Genomic DNA, 15,317 nt, shown 5'->3' on the forward strand with positions numbered 1-15,317 from the left:
ACTTTCTTATCAAGAAAAACTGTATGATGAACTTTTACGTAAAAACTCACAGGTTGAATTAAGAACCAGAACCAACAAAAATAATATGTTTTGGAATAAATGAGGGAAAAGGGCACTGGGTTGAAGCTGGGACTAGATATGTCTCTCAGAGCCAGGTCGCACCTACTAATGACTAAAATATTTGATTACCTTAATTATCTTGGCTGCATAACCAAGAGGTGCTGGTGGTCATGAAATTCCAGAATATTAAAAACTCAGCCACATTTTCATTATAGCACTCTCTACTGTGTTGAAGTCAAGACAGCAAAAGACTGCCAACAGCATTTTCACTTTAATTTTCTGGTAAGACAAAAAGAAAAATTAACATTGGAGCCAAATTCTCCATTTTCAGACATGCTAAATTCTTCGAGGAAAAAATATCCATGGTTATAAGAAACTGAAATCATTTTTGTATACTTTATTAGAAAATATGCATTTATGCTTTGCTTAAAAGGTATTTAAAAAAACAAAACCTCAGGCTAATCATCTTAAATGTTTACCTGTTACTACCCTTCCAGTAGTTAGGAAAGAAGAAAAGTGAAATAAAAGCTGAAGCACTTACTGATGGGACATTAAATGACTGGCATATTGAGCAACAGTGATCCAGAAAACAGACCTAAAAAAACCCTTTTTTGGTACATGCAATTAATAATTACCAAAATAATGTTGGTTTTGAGTCCAAAACTCACTTCTGTGTAAATGAATCTACTCTAAACAATGACAGTAATGGTCACAAAAGTACCACCAAAAAAACCCCACAAAACACCTTGCCTATTTAGCTCTTGATTTTGCTTTTAAAATACTTTGAGGCCTCCTTTGAGGCCTTCTGAGAACAGCAGAACTCTTCAGCTCACCATCATTTCATCTTATTAATAAGCACATTATAAAATACTTTAAGCTGAATATAGCATTTATCGTCTCTTCCCTCCCAGCTGTTAAAGGACTAGCTTGTTCCAAATATGGCATTATCTTTTCCAAGTTCTACGATTTAGGCACGACATAATTCTTCAACGAATTATTCTGTCTTGTCATGACTGACAAGATGACTTAAGTGGAGATAAACAGGCTAATGAAAAACATTCAGGTCTGATTTTCAATTGCTATTTTGTAAGGGAGAAAAACAAAGCCTATAACTTTAAAATGGGAAAGCCATGTAAAACTATCTTCTCTTCAAAGTCAGGAAGTGGGGCTTTCGCTAACTGGACAGGTAAACCCCAGCTGAGGAAAGAGGCAAAGGCCACCTGCTCAGGATGCTGTAGGAGGGATTCCTCCACTGGGTGGAAAACTTCCCTGCATGCCCTCTAAGGTCTTTTCCTAACCTCAGAAACTGAGACTTGGTTTTTGAAAAGTAGAAGCAAAGCAAATGTGATGTGTAGGCAGAGACAGCAGAACAGCGCTGGAAAATTAGAAGCCCTGGGTTGGAATCCTGCTTCCACTTCTATGTGAACTTAAATAAGGCATTTCACTTTCCTCTTTGCAAAATGAGAGGCTGAGAGAAGAAAATGAAGATCCTAACATTCTGAGCCTACGGCTTCCTCCTATGCCTGCCTCGGCCACCCACCACCTTCCCACTACTGCACCTTACCATAATTAGGCAGCTTTTTAAAGCATCTAATTAATGGAACACAGAAATTAAAACCTTTAACTTTCTATTTCTGGCTTGTTGCAAATGTGCAACAGCATTTTACCAAGGAGTAGTTAATGCCACACAGTTCTTGATATACTGGCTTTTCTTGAACTCCAGTGACAGTTACAGTGACAAGTTGTAAGCAAGGAGGTCGTTACCATGGGGACCCATCAGGATTCCCGGGGGTGGATCCGGCAGGCTTTTCCCCCTTTTGGTGAGAGCATTTTTTGATGGTCTGGATCTAGCAATTTAGAAAGCCTCATCTAATTTTTCTTCGGCAAGGTGCCTTTAAGAAATATAGCAGGTCTAAAAGAGTTATTTTTAAGTAGTTTGCCAATCCCATCACCACAATCTATAATCCAGATTAATTCAGTAGTTTGCAAGCTTTAAATTAAAGAAAGGGGGGGGGGTCCTTCCCTGATGGCTCAGTGGTAAAGAATCAGCCTATCAGTGCAGGAGACACAGGTTCAATCCCTGATCTGGGAAGATCCCACACACCATGGGGCGTCTAAGTCCACGCACCACAACCACCAAGCATGTGCTCCAGAGCCCAGGAGCCCAAGAGCTTTGAGTCTAGAGCCCCGGCTCCAGAGCAGGAGATGCCACCAGGGAGAAGCCCATGCACTGCAACGAAGACAGAGCACAGCCAAAAATGAACACACATTTAAAAAAAAAAAGACCTGTAAATGTATCCAGAGGCTATTAAAAAAGGCATGATATAAACAATAACGATAAAATAAACACTGGTGTCTTTCTGTGATCATTTCCCATGTAGTACACAATTCTGACAAAATGTTAACTGTTTTAATGACACTCTTATGAGTTACATATATTCAAGTTCTAATCCCTCTATTCATACGAGCAAATAAACACAAGCCACTGAAGTCTCAATGGCCTGTGTGTGCTGCCCTTTCTTTCCGATCACCACACCGCATGAACTGCATTTAGTGTTTCCATCAAGACTTCAAAGTTCTCCAAATCAAGACTGTTCTCAAGAAATCTCAGCTTCCCTACACGATTATGTCAGAAATACATCACACAGAATAATTATAAAAATAAAACTTATTATAAAATAAATCACACTGATCAGACCAGAACAGAGTTTAAATTGCAGGTCTGCCTCCAAAACTGCTGTGTATGGACAAAGGGAGATGAACTGTCACTCCCAGCTAAATGTGTGCTGGGGCTCAGGTTCCCCCGAGACCCATTCTATTAGAAAATGCCTTAAGAAAGAAGATCCTTTACAAGGGTAATCTGTGGGTCTGGTTTCATCAGAGAAGTGGAACCGTCAGAATTCAGAATAAAACATTTCTCTCTGTCTTACTGAGCCCAAAGCAAAGTTACACCAGACAAATTAACATTAATAAAAAGTAGCACTTGATTTCACAGTAATAGTCTGAAACTTCACCTGCCTGAGGCCCGATGCACCGTTATCCCGAGAGCCACAAGGTACTTGGAACAAAGCTGAAGACGTGTCCCTGTACTCACAGAAATCTTTCCTTGATCTCACACTAATAATTACTGAAAAACCTAAATATAAACACCACTAAGATAAAATGTGTTGAAACAGAATTCATAACCTAAAAAACAAATTACAAATTTACAAGTCTAAAGAGAAAAAAAAAAAGACCTAAGAAGACAAGCTACACTGTCAACCAAGAGTAAACAACAGGCATGAAGATATCCCATAGAAACGCTCCATCTGGTTTTGATACATTTACTCACCTAAGCTTTCCTGTGGCAGGTCCAAAAGGGTTATTTTTAAGCAGTTTCCCAACCCTATCTCCACAATCTATAACCCAAATTATTTCAGTAAAGAAGTTTGCAAGCAAAAAAAAAAAAAGACTTGTATCCAGAGGCTGTTAAAGAAACATGGCATACGATACAAACAGTAATGAAACAGGAAACATGGTGTCTTTCCACCATCATGTCCCATAAACTTTAAATAGGAAGAACAAAGGACAAGCCCAAAGCATAGTCCTGACACATTAGTTTACTATCAGACATCCAGAGACAAAAAGAGACTCAGGTCACAGGACTTGAGAAGAGGCAAACTCTTGGGTGCTTTATTTGTTTTTACTACTGGTTTACAATTTCCCTGATTTTATTTTTAAATGCATGTCTTGGCCCAGAAAAGCAAGACAGCATAGACTGCCAACAGTATCAGATTCTCCTTTTCTTATTTTCTGGAGCTACAGAAAACAGAGCCAGAATCCAGGTTGTCAAGGAGCCTTCTGATTCTGTCCAGGCAGTATACGGTGTGAGGTTTTAAGATACACAAAGGCTTTTATAGTATAAATCTCAGCCAACTTAATGTTCTTTCAATGCAAAGTGGCTTATATTTTTCCCCTCAGAAAACTCTCTGGAGCTTTAAGGTACTGACAATTTTCAAAAGACAATGATTTAAAGAAATGGATCACAGAATTTCAGTCTTAAAAGTTTTCTTCCTATTTCTAGTCCTTAGTACTGAACTGTGTCCAACATTAAATCGTCATTAGATATACGGTACTTCGGTATTTATGATTACCTACTTTGTGCAAGGGCCCTATACCAGTAAGCACTCTGGACTGTAGAAATGTAAGCATCTTCTATGAACAGCACTTGGTTCAATACTATACACACGCTCCAGCACAATACGAAGGCATAGCATTATTTAGGTTGTATTCTCGACCATTTGGGCTTCAATGTAAAATAATGACTTTCAGCTTTTCCTACCCTGCACATCTATATACCTTCCTGGCTGTATACAAATCCACATTTCTTTTTAACTCCTGTTTTAATAGTATAGAGGACTGTTACATTTCTCTGGTGTAAAGTCTTTCAACTTAACAGAAACCAAATGATCGCAGAAGAAAAAGAAATCAAATTAGAAGCATTAAACTGTCTTTCTCAGAGCTTCCCTCTCCCCCTCATTAACACTGCTCAAACAGAAGAACGCCACTGTGATGCTCCCATTACAGACCATTCATGAAGTTCCTAACTGAGCTGAGACCGACAGACTCCATCAGCTGGGCACACAGCCACTCACCATTCCCCTTTGTTTAGAGTCTCAACTGCCGTTCAACCCACATTATTGTGTTCCACTCAAGTCCATCAACTTTCTTAAAAGAGAAAACAATCAGGAAACAAGCAAATGTATTATTTAACCAGAAAATGAAGAAAGGATCTAATTCATATGCCTCACAAAAAACTCTTTAAAAATGATGGCTCACTTTAAACTTCCTATCTTAAATAGCAGTATTACTTTATTACCAGTCTTACGTGCCTAAAAAGACCCAGTTGTAAACAAATAATTATTAGAAACTTGTTTTTAAAGAAAGCCCAAGCCCTCAATCTTGAGCTGGCAAAGCACCAGAGAGAAGCACTCTGCGCCAGAAGGGACAACACAAATGCATGTCCACACTACACAGGTGGAGAAGAAAAACCCCAGGCAGCCTGGGGGGCGGGGCGGGGCTTGGAGGGGAAAGGGCAATATTCCAAAGAGCCATGATCCTAGGTTTGACTATCCTAAAATTCAAATGACTTTAAGAAATATTAGGCAGAGCTCTGGGGTAAGCATCTTAGTCAAAGCTCTTTTGGTTGTAATCAAGAATTTCCTCCAAACTAGCTTAAGCAAAAAAGGCACTAACTGAAAAGACAGGACCCAAAGGCAGGAAGTGTAACAGGGCCATACCTGGAGCCTTTACACACCCAGGCTCCTGTTCCGCAGTCTGTCTCCTGTCTCCAGTCTGTCTCTCTCCAGGGCTGTACCTCTCCTCAGTGCTTCCTTCTGGATAAATCTACTTACTTCTCCCTCCCTGTACTGGCCTTCCCTGCTTCCACAGATATAAGCCTGTCTCTCTCCAGGGCCATCTCTCTCATCAGTGCTTCCTTCTGCATAAATCTTAGCCCCCCCCGCCCCCGCCCAGTACTGGCCTCCCTGCTTCCACAGATACAAGCCTGAATTTGGCAGTACCCTGGCATCTGCTTATCTGTTTCAAGTTCTCTGAATTCAGGTGGACCTGTTTGTTCCCTGAAGGCATGAGTCTCAGTTCCAGTCTCAAATTCCTAGGAGAAATGATTTGCCCAGCTTAGGTAAGTGCCTGCCCGCGGTCCAGTAAACTGTTAAAAGAAGAGCTGGGTCACAGAGTGTAGCCAGGGTAGGGACTGCATGCCTGACTCCTCAGAAGGTGTGTAATACACTAAACAAGCAATAAGGCGGTCTGCATCCTCAAAAAAAAAAACAAAAAAAAACTTAAAATCTCACTGAAAAAATATATGAATACTAAATAATATCCTATGACACACTCTAGAATGAACGGACAGGAACAGCTCCATGACAAGGAACGAGGATCAGCTGTGCACTGAACGACAGACAGAAACAGAACCATATTCAGGGAAGAGCTGAGGAGCACCAAACGCAGCGCCTGCTCCTCTCACTCTGGCCATATAGCTAAGAATTAGGAACCTACGGAATAGTCTTTTACCACATAAATATCTTCTGTGAAATATCCTAGTTGAAAGCGTGCTGTAAGGTTTAACAAAACAGTGCTGTTTCAAAGTGCAGTAGTAACCCGCTAGCTGACGAACGTGGGTTATACATCTTCAAGGTGCCTGTCACCACCCTGACTTCCTTTCACTCCCTGGACCCCCCAAGATTCTTGCCCAGGCAGCCAACAGGACAGCACAGGTGTCTCACTGGTAATATCCCACCCAACCCAGCATGGTTAACACACAGACAACTCAGGCTAAGCTGGGTGCTAGTAGTGTGGGGGGAGGGGACTGGAACAGAAAAGAATGTTTCCCACATACAAAAGCTATAAGCACAAAAAAACTGGGAAAAGCCTAAATTATTTGTACAAAACAGAAACTAGCAAAAACTTAACAGATGTCCAAAAAATACTGGGTTAAAAAAGACAGTCTACTCACAGTAGACTATTAGTTACCCTACATTATCACCAAAATATCACACATTCCCACATGCCAGAGCTTGCTTCAATCTCACAAAAAACAAAAAGGTAAAAAGAACAATGAGAAAGTGGTGACAGTTTCTAATTTACTGATTCCTTTGCTGAAGAGTAACAATGCTATGTAAATGAAAACCACAGACCTATCAAAATTAAATGTCTAACACTATAAAATCCAACAGCTTTAGAACCAAAAAACTTCATTTTGTATAATCCCCAAACTAAAGACATTTCCCAATCTGGGAATAAAATTTCAATGGAGTTTCAATGTGGGGGGGAAGTGATATTTAACTCCATTTTTTCAAAGCTGAACACAGCCATGGAGATCAGAAAAAGCTAGCGAACAAGTCTTTCTAAAGCCACACTTCTAACCTACAAACACATCCCAAAAGAGGCATATTAAAATCAATTAATTGAGATCCACTAGATTTCACTGCCGCCTCCAAACCAGAACTCACCATTCCTCTTCATATTTTCTGCCACATTTTCTTAGTGAAGTAAAAGAAAAATAAAAATGTCACAACTCAAATGCTGTTCTAAAAGTGAGTCCATTTCTTGTAAAGTGGGGGAAAGGTCAGCTGATTGAGGGTTACATCAGAACTTCACAAAGTTCTAAGAATTAAAATGCTTTAAAATTATTTAACGTAAGATACTTTATACTCGGTCTCCCCAAACTAGACTTTCTCATCTCTTGAGCATACAGTCTAATTTTAATGTAACTTTTATGAAATTCATGTTCTCTGTATCAAAATTTAAAAACAATGGCAAGTATGAAGAAAAGAAAAACTGCTCATGTCCCAGTGCCCAGAAAAAACTTTGGTATTTATCCTTCTAGCCTGTGAGGTAACATTTTTGAAGAATTAAAGATTTCCTTAGCAGAAAGAATGTGTTAAGTTTTAATGTGGAGTTCATGGATATAAAACATTCTTGAAAAGTTTTACAGGTCTGGAACTCAAAGAAGTTAAAAATAAATTTATGCTCACGGCTTCCACAGCATAGCAAGTTAAACAGTAACTATAGAGCACGGGAATTCCCTGGTGGGCCAGCGTTTAAGGCTCAGTGCTTCCACTTCAGTGGGCCCAGGTTCGATCCCTGGTTGGGCAACTGCAACTAAAATCCCACAAGTTACAAGGTGCACCCCCCAGGAAACCCAAACAAACTACACAACAGCTCTGTTGATTAACTGTTAGGAAACCAGTACTTTAAGGAGACTCCAACTTGCCTTGTCAAGGCAAGGACAAGTTACAATTACAAAGATCTCATCAAGAAAACTGTCTTCAGTAAATTACAAAGCTCAGATAAGGATTCTTGATACAATAGTTTACTAAGCAAATAGCTACAACCAATTAAGTCTTTCATCTCTTCCTTCAGTCGCTCAGTTGTCTGACTCCTTGTGACCCCATGGTGTTCAACATACCAGGCTTCTGTTCTTCACCATCTCCCAGAGCCTGTGCAAACTCATGTCCATCGAGTTGGTGATGCCATCCAACCATCTCATCCTCTGTCATTACAATTCTAAATATTAGCGTCCACCCTCTCTACAAGCCTAAAACTACTATCTATAACCAGGTGTCCCTAGGGCAAACCCAGTTAATACACACATTTGTATTTTTCAGTTTTCTATGAACACAGAAGACTCCCTATTAGCAAACTCCATGTGCAGTACACAAAGGGAAGATGACAGGAGACCACACTACCCAAGCATTCCACAGGGAACCACGAGCTGAAAGCTTCTACGGGAGAGGACACTCTTCCCAGCAAAACAATTCAGACACACAAATCAGACTTTAGGAAACAATCTTATCCCTAAGCCAATGAACAAAGCAAAGTGCACAACAGAACACACCTAAGGGGGGAAAGGAAACGAACACTGGCAGTGGCTGCTGTCTATGCACGCACACCGAGTCATCCTCTCTGTGTCTTTTATTTGGCTTAACTGCATTACTGACCAATGCATAAGCAGTAGGCCCATTTTTACAGATGAAAAAAGGAAACAGCATTATCAGCACTGTAACAGGCACTACTCAGCGCCTTGCTTCAGTTATCTCAATCAATCCTCACATTACCACTCCAGGTGATGTCCATTTTAAAGATGGTGGCGGGAGCCCAGAAATGTTACGGTCACACAGTGATATTACCAATTTCAGGCCCAGAGCTGGAGGTGTCAAACCTACCCCTGCCAGGCTCTACTCATAAACCCTATTCAAGTCACATCATTCTTTCCAACCACAGATTTCAAACCAATTTTAAAAACTCAAAAATCCTAGAATCAACTCTCAATTATGAGATTAATTCTCCACGTTTTGTTAAAAAATTTCTTGTTTTGGAATACAGTCAATATTTGCTAACTATAAATGGGGTAAAACCTTTAAAAATTGTGAATCACTATGTCGTACATCTGAAACATATAATACTGTAAATCAACCATACCTCAATTAAAAAATTAGTATAAAAATTTTGTTTGTATTTTATTTGCTCTTTGAACATTTCAGCAGGCCATGGCACCTCTAGGAAGAGGTGTGCAGGTAAATACAAGATTGTATTAATAGCAATCAATTAGCAGAATTTGTAAGTTCTGCTAAGAAGGCCTGCATATAAAGTTAATTCTTATTTCAAACATATAGTGAAATACTTGAACTTCCATGATACAGTCTACTTTTAACTATTACCAAAAATAATCAAGAATCAAAGAATAGTTCTGAACATATTGTTTGAAAGAGAGGAATATAAGGGGCTTTCCTGGTGGTGAAGTCATTAAGAATCTGCTTTGCAATGAATGGGATACCCATTTGATCCCTCGACCAGGAAGATTCCACATGCTTCAGAGCAACTAAGCCCAGGCACCACAATCAGTGGGTGCTCTGGAGCCCAAGAGCCAAAACTATTAAAACCTGTGAGCCCGAGAGACCATGCTCTGCCGCTGGGAAAGCCACTGCAACACGACGCCCACACACCAGGATTCAAGAGGAGCCCTTGCTCTCTCCAACTAGACAGCTTGAGCGCAGCAACTATGACCCTAAATAAATTAAAAAAAAAAAAAAAAAGAGGTATAGAAATTCCTCGCTAACACTACAATAAAACCCCATCCATCAAGTACTGGGAAGCCTGTAATACCTCTTTAGGACAACAGAGTTAACCAAATAAAACTTCAAGTTCATCTCATGTCCCAAGAATTAATATTAATCACGCTCCTTTTGTTAGTGGAGAGGAAGAAAAATGAAGTTGGAGGCTACGTCCAAAAAGCGAAGAGGAAAAGTAGACAGTCAAGCAGCTCAAAATCAGTTATGAACCTCCAAATAAACAAGGGAAAGCTCACCTTAAGAAGAAAGTGAGAATACTCTGAACATACAGAAACAGACTCGGAGGCTTATGATAACCTTCAGAAGGCTCTTATCCTTAAAGTATTCATTATTAATTCTAAGTAGGCCATAAAATGCCAGGTTTATAGACTTTACCTCTACACAATATGGAATACCTGGATATTAGTCCACTCCTGTAACAAAAAGCACTCATATAACAGTTACACAGCAATAGCAGAAATTTGCCTTTTCTTTCTCTTCATGCGATACTTTTTCTGTACATATAAATCACAAATTAGAAATGATGCTGATAACTGTGATCTGGGTTACTGTTACATACTTTTAAGCACACTGATATGTTTCAATTTTTTCAAAGATCTGAGGGAATCTGTGGACATCCCCCTGTAATTGGCAATTCCCATGAAGAACAAGCATTCTAACCAATTCAAGAGCCTTTATTCAGCACTAAGAGAGGGCAAGATACCAAGATGAAGGAGACGTCCCTGACTTCAATCAGCAGAGGACTTCAACCACAGAAAGTCCTAATACCTGCTACACATGGACGAACCTTGACAACTGTGCTACATAAAATAAGCCAGACACAAAAGGATAAATATTGCACGATTCCAATTACATGAAGTATCCAGAACAGGTAAACTCACAGGGACAGACAGTAGACCAGAGGTTACCAGGAGCTAGGAGGGAGCAATGGATGGTTATTACTTAATGGTTACAGATTTTCTGCTTAGGTTGAAGAAAACATTGGAAACAGGCAGAGACGACGACTGCACAACTCCGTGAATGTACTTAAGGCCGCTGCACTGCACTCTTGAAACAGGCAGAGCTCCCGAGTGGCCCAGTGGTGAGCATTTCGGGCTTTCACTGTTGTGGTCCCTGTTCAACTGCTCTTCAGGGAACTGGGATCCTGCAAGCCAAGTGGCACGGAGCAGCCAAAAAAAAAAGGTTAAAATGACCTAAACCTAAACCTATAAAACTCGTAGAAGAAAACAGAGGATAAGCTTCAGGGCACTGGATTGGGCAGTGGTTTCTTGGATGAGACACCAAAAGCACAGGCTACAAAAGCAAAAACAAATGAGACTCCATCAAAGGACACAACAGAATGAAAAGGCAAGGGAAAAAGTGTGTGTGAATCGTACACATCTCTTAAGGGGCTTAATATTCAGAGTGAATGAAGAACTGCACCTCAACACCACCAAATGTTTTTAGCTTTTTAAATGGCGTTTCTGCAATGTTAATACAGAAATGGTCAACAAGCATATGAAAAGATGTTGATCGTTAGTCAGAAATGCAAATCAAAACCACAGGGAGTCCTCACACCCGTCAGGATGATTACGGCCAGAGAAGAACCCTGGCAGTCCAGTGGTGAGGACTCTGTGCTTCAGCAAGGGGGCAGGGTTCAGGCTCCGGGGGAGGACTAAGATCCTGCATGCCCCATGGTGTGGCCAAAAAAAGAAAACAAATGCTGGGGAGCACAGGGAGATATACGGACTCCTGTGCACAGTTTGTGGGATGGTGAAACAGTGCAATAATTGTGGAAAACAGTATGGAGGCTCCTCAAAAAATTAAACACAGAACCACCATATGATTCAGCCAATTCACGTCTGAGTATTATCCGGTAGAACTGAAAGAAGGATCTCAAAGAGATATCTGCACATCCATATTCACAGCAGCACTAATCATAATGGCCCAAAGATGGAAACAACTTATCTCCATTGACAAATAAATGGACAAAATGTGGCATATTCATATAACAGGTTATTCAGCCTTTAAAAGGGAAGAAATCCTGCCATGTGCTACAACACGGATAAGCCTTAAAGATACTCTAGTAAGTGAAAGAACCCAGTCACAAATAGCCAAATACTGTGTGATTCCACTTATAAATCGAAAAGTCGTCAAATTCATAGAAGTAGTAAGCAGAATGGCAGTTATGAAAGGCTGGGGTGAGGAGAAGAGGAAGAAAATGGGAGTTGTTTAATGGATATATAGTTTCAGATTGAGAACATGAAAAAGTTCTGGAGATCTATTTTCCATTAATATGAATGTACTTAATGCTAGGGGCTTCCCTGATGGCTCAGTGGTAAACAACTCTCCTCTCTGCAGAAGACACGGGTTCGATCCCTGGGTTGGGAAGATCCCTTAGAGGAGGAATTGGCAACAACCCACCCCAGTTTTCGTGCCTGGGAAATCTCATGGACAGAGGAGCCTGGCAGGCTATAGTCCATCTGGTTGCAAAAGAGTCAGACACCACTTGGCAATAACAAGTTATGCTACAAAACTGTACATTCAAAAATAATTAGGACGGTAACTTTCAGGTTATGTGCTTTATGCCACATTAAAAAAAATGATTAAAATGGCAAAACTGTATTATATTTTATCACAATTTCTTTAAATAATGTAATATACTAAAACTAAGAAATTGTATAGTATGTGAGTTACATCTCAATAAAGCTGTTAAAAAAAAAAAAGGCAGAGGAAACAGAGTTTAACCAAATTCTATCATTTGCTGGTTTAAGAAAAGAGAGCAATTTGTTGGAAGTACCCAGATTCTGGAGCTCAGAGAGGATCCTATACTTCTGCTTCCTCCAACTTCTTCACCCCAGCCTCCATGTGACAGCCCTTTTCTTGCCCCCTCCAAGGCACATCACCAGCACCTTCTAACCTCCCAGTTCCTTATTATGTATTATGTCTGACCTCACAGGAAAGTTAAGTTAAAGAAGCTACAGTGGCCGTCACAGGAAAGGGCACAGAATTCAAGACTCAGATTCTACGTTCAGCAGCAGAGCCAAAATATTAAAAAAAAAAAAAACAAACACACAGTAGACATACAATAAACATCAGGTCTCTGCCCTTCCTCTCCTCTCCTTCCAGCCCAGCATGTCTAAAAGAGCAAATGCTCAGCTCCTGTGCTCGGACAGCCTCTGGCCTAACTCACATGTGCTGGAGCTATAAAACACAGCATCATTTAATACGTAGTTGTTAATGCCTATCACCTATTATTAAATCCTGAAAACACATCACAAAACTATTAACCAGGCTAAGCCTATTTTGATAAAATAATAAACTTTTCTACTGCATATAAAAAAAGACGGTGAGATGAAGACTAAATATTACCAACCACCTCTGAGCGGTGGAACTAAGGGTGAAGCGCTCCCTTTCTGGCACATCTGCGTTTTTAATGATGCATCTGGAACTTCTGCAATAAGAAATATAACTCTCAGAAGAAGAAATCATTCTGGCTTAAAATTTCACTGTCTGCCTCCGATACCACATTACTCCACTGAAGCTGAACTGGTACCATGTGAAACAGTCATGATTCCCTACATTTTACAGATGAGAATGAACTGAGGCTCAAAGCAGAGACCTGGTCAAGGCTGTAAGGCTAGTAACAGAGCAGGGATGCCAATTAAGGCCTTCCAACTTCAAGCCTTTCCGGTCCACCACATCTCAAAGAGCATTCTGCATTACTGCTCATCATACATATATATATGTGTGTGTGTATATATATATATATATATATATATATTTTTTTTTTAATCTATGTTGAAACTATCCTAAGAGTAGGTGCCACAGAATCTTGGGCAAGTAACCTGGAAGCTGAGCCTCAGTTTCCTCATCTGAAAAGTGAAGTGGTTGGAAAAGCTATTCTATCTCACCAGCTCATCTAGCCTCACCAGCAAATGGATTTTAAGTCTAGATACCAACTGAGGAGAAGAAAACCCCGTGGGCAAAAATGAATGAATAGCTGGAAAGAAGCTGAGGCCTGTGCTCTGGGTCAAGGGCCATTTTTCAATGGAAAGAGGCTGTGGACAGTCAAGAGCAAAGAGCCCGCTGGGGAAACTCAACTTCCTGGCTGAAGCAACAGCTGAAAGCTCCCGCTTTGCTTCCCTACCAGCAATGCTTCAATCTTAGCTAACTTAAGAGGAGAAACCACAGACTTATAAGTAAAGTTAGAAGAATGTAACAACACAGCTGTAGGGGAGGGACCTGGAGCAATAGTTTATGCACGCTATGGCAACTGGATTATTTTCCAAGTGGACTCGTGAATATTAAAGTGGAAAGAATCTTTGGTGGTTCTGAGACGACCCTTCCTCAGCGAGAATTTCAGGAGAAACTGAAACTTGGCAATACCCATCGGAGAGATGTCACACTTGTGGAAAAGGTGAGAGAATCCAACTAAAGCCTCTTCAACCTACAGAGCATCAAAGAAAGCGAAAAGACCTTTATTAAGGGTGAAGTTCTTGCAAAGGATTCATCGGGTGTCTGTAACCTCTTACACTGCAAGCTAATTTATAAAGCACTCCACACTGTCTGACACTATTGGGCAGCATTCTCACTCGAAGGTAATAAAAGTACAGCATTAACTTTGCTGGCTAGAAAAAGAAAAAAAAAGATTCCATTTTGCTAAAGCAGCCTCCTCCGACCAAAACCCTACCACCTGCCCCTCCACTACGGGGATGAGCCTAAACCAAGGAGAAGCTGCTTCGAGCCTGGACAACCGTCCTCGAGAATTAAAACAACATTCTGCCCCAAGAACCGCAACCGAAGACGCCAGAAGCTTCAATTCCAAAAGCAGGTCCTTTAGAGAAGGAAGAAAGCTCCCGGCCGTGCTCTCGGCGCTCCCGGGTGCGAGAATTCAGCCCAGCTACTAGGCCATGACTGGGTGAGCACCTGACGTGGGGGGAGGGTGAGCCAAGGCCCTAGCGGATCTGGGGCGAGGAAGTGGGGGCTCCCGAAGCTCCAGAGAAGAAGCGCGGCCCTCCAGAGGCGGGGGTCCTGGGGACACCCCACCCCTACCCCAAGGATAAGGACCGAGAAGAACACGTGGGGCGACAGGAGCAGGGAAGGGGTGTCCCGGGCAGGCAGCCTGAGTCTTGCACGGCGGCCAGAAAAAAGGAGGACGGAGCTACCCCCGGGGCAGGGAACCGAGCCCTCGGAGCCCCGAGGGGGAAGGCAAAGGGCGCGGGCAGAGGGGCAAGGCCACGAGGAGGGCGGGTCTCCCTGGGCGCCGGGGCACGCGCCGGGACCCGGGCAGCGGAGGACCCCGACACACGGGGAGACACCGCGGACCTGCCTCCGGGGACCGCGGGGAAGCCGGAGCGGCCGCGCCCGGAGGGGCCCTGGTGACCCCGCGGGGCCGCCCGGACCGGACCCGCCCCGCGGCGCCTCTCTGCTGCCCCTTCCCTCCCACCCGCGCGGCCCGTTATCCCACGGCCGCCGCACTCACCAGCGGCTGCACCTCAGCCTGCCGCCGCCTCAGCTGCTGCCTGCGCCTCCGCAGCCGCCGCCGCCTCGCTGCTGAGGCCGAGTCCCGGGGGAGCCGCCGCGTCCCGCCGCCGCCGCCGCCAGAGCAGAACACCCCAAAATGGCGGCACTTCCGGCGCCTAC

The 15,317-nt window shown here is 42.2% G+C and overlaps 1 protein-coding gene across 7 annotated transcripts in view; it reads right to left on the reverse strand.

Annotated features, from left to right (window-relative positions):
- CELF1 (CUGBP Elav-like family member 1) overlaps positions 1–15,317 on the reverse strand; it is a 66,303-nt gene extending 50,986 nt beyond the window's left edge. For 3 of the 7 annotated variants that reach the window (XM_055547105.1, XM_055547107.1, XM_055547101.1), the window contains exons 1-2: positions 15,157–15,317; positions 190–339 (exon numbers count right to left, since the gene is read on the reverse strand). The gene's annotated coding sequence lies outside the window, so the exon portion shown is untranslated. The remainder of the gene's footprint in view (positions 1–189; positions 340–15,156) is intronic. The other 4 variants (XM_055547102.1, XM_055547104.1, XM_055547100.1 and 1 more) reach the window with 2 other exon arrangements.

This window comes from Bubalus kerabau, chromosome 15, assembly GCF_029407905.1.
Source record: "Bubalus kerabau isolate K-KA32 ecotype Philippines breed swamp buffalo chromosome 15, PCC_UOA_SB_1v2, whole genome shotgun sequence".
NCBI lineage: Eukaryota > Metazoa > Chordata > Mammalia > Artiodactyla > Bovidae > Bubalus > Bubalus kerabau.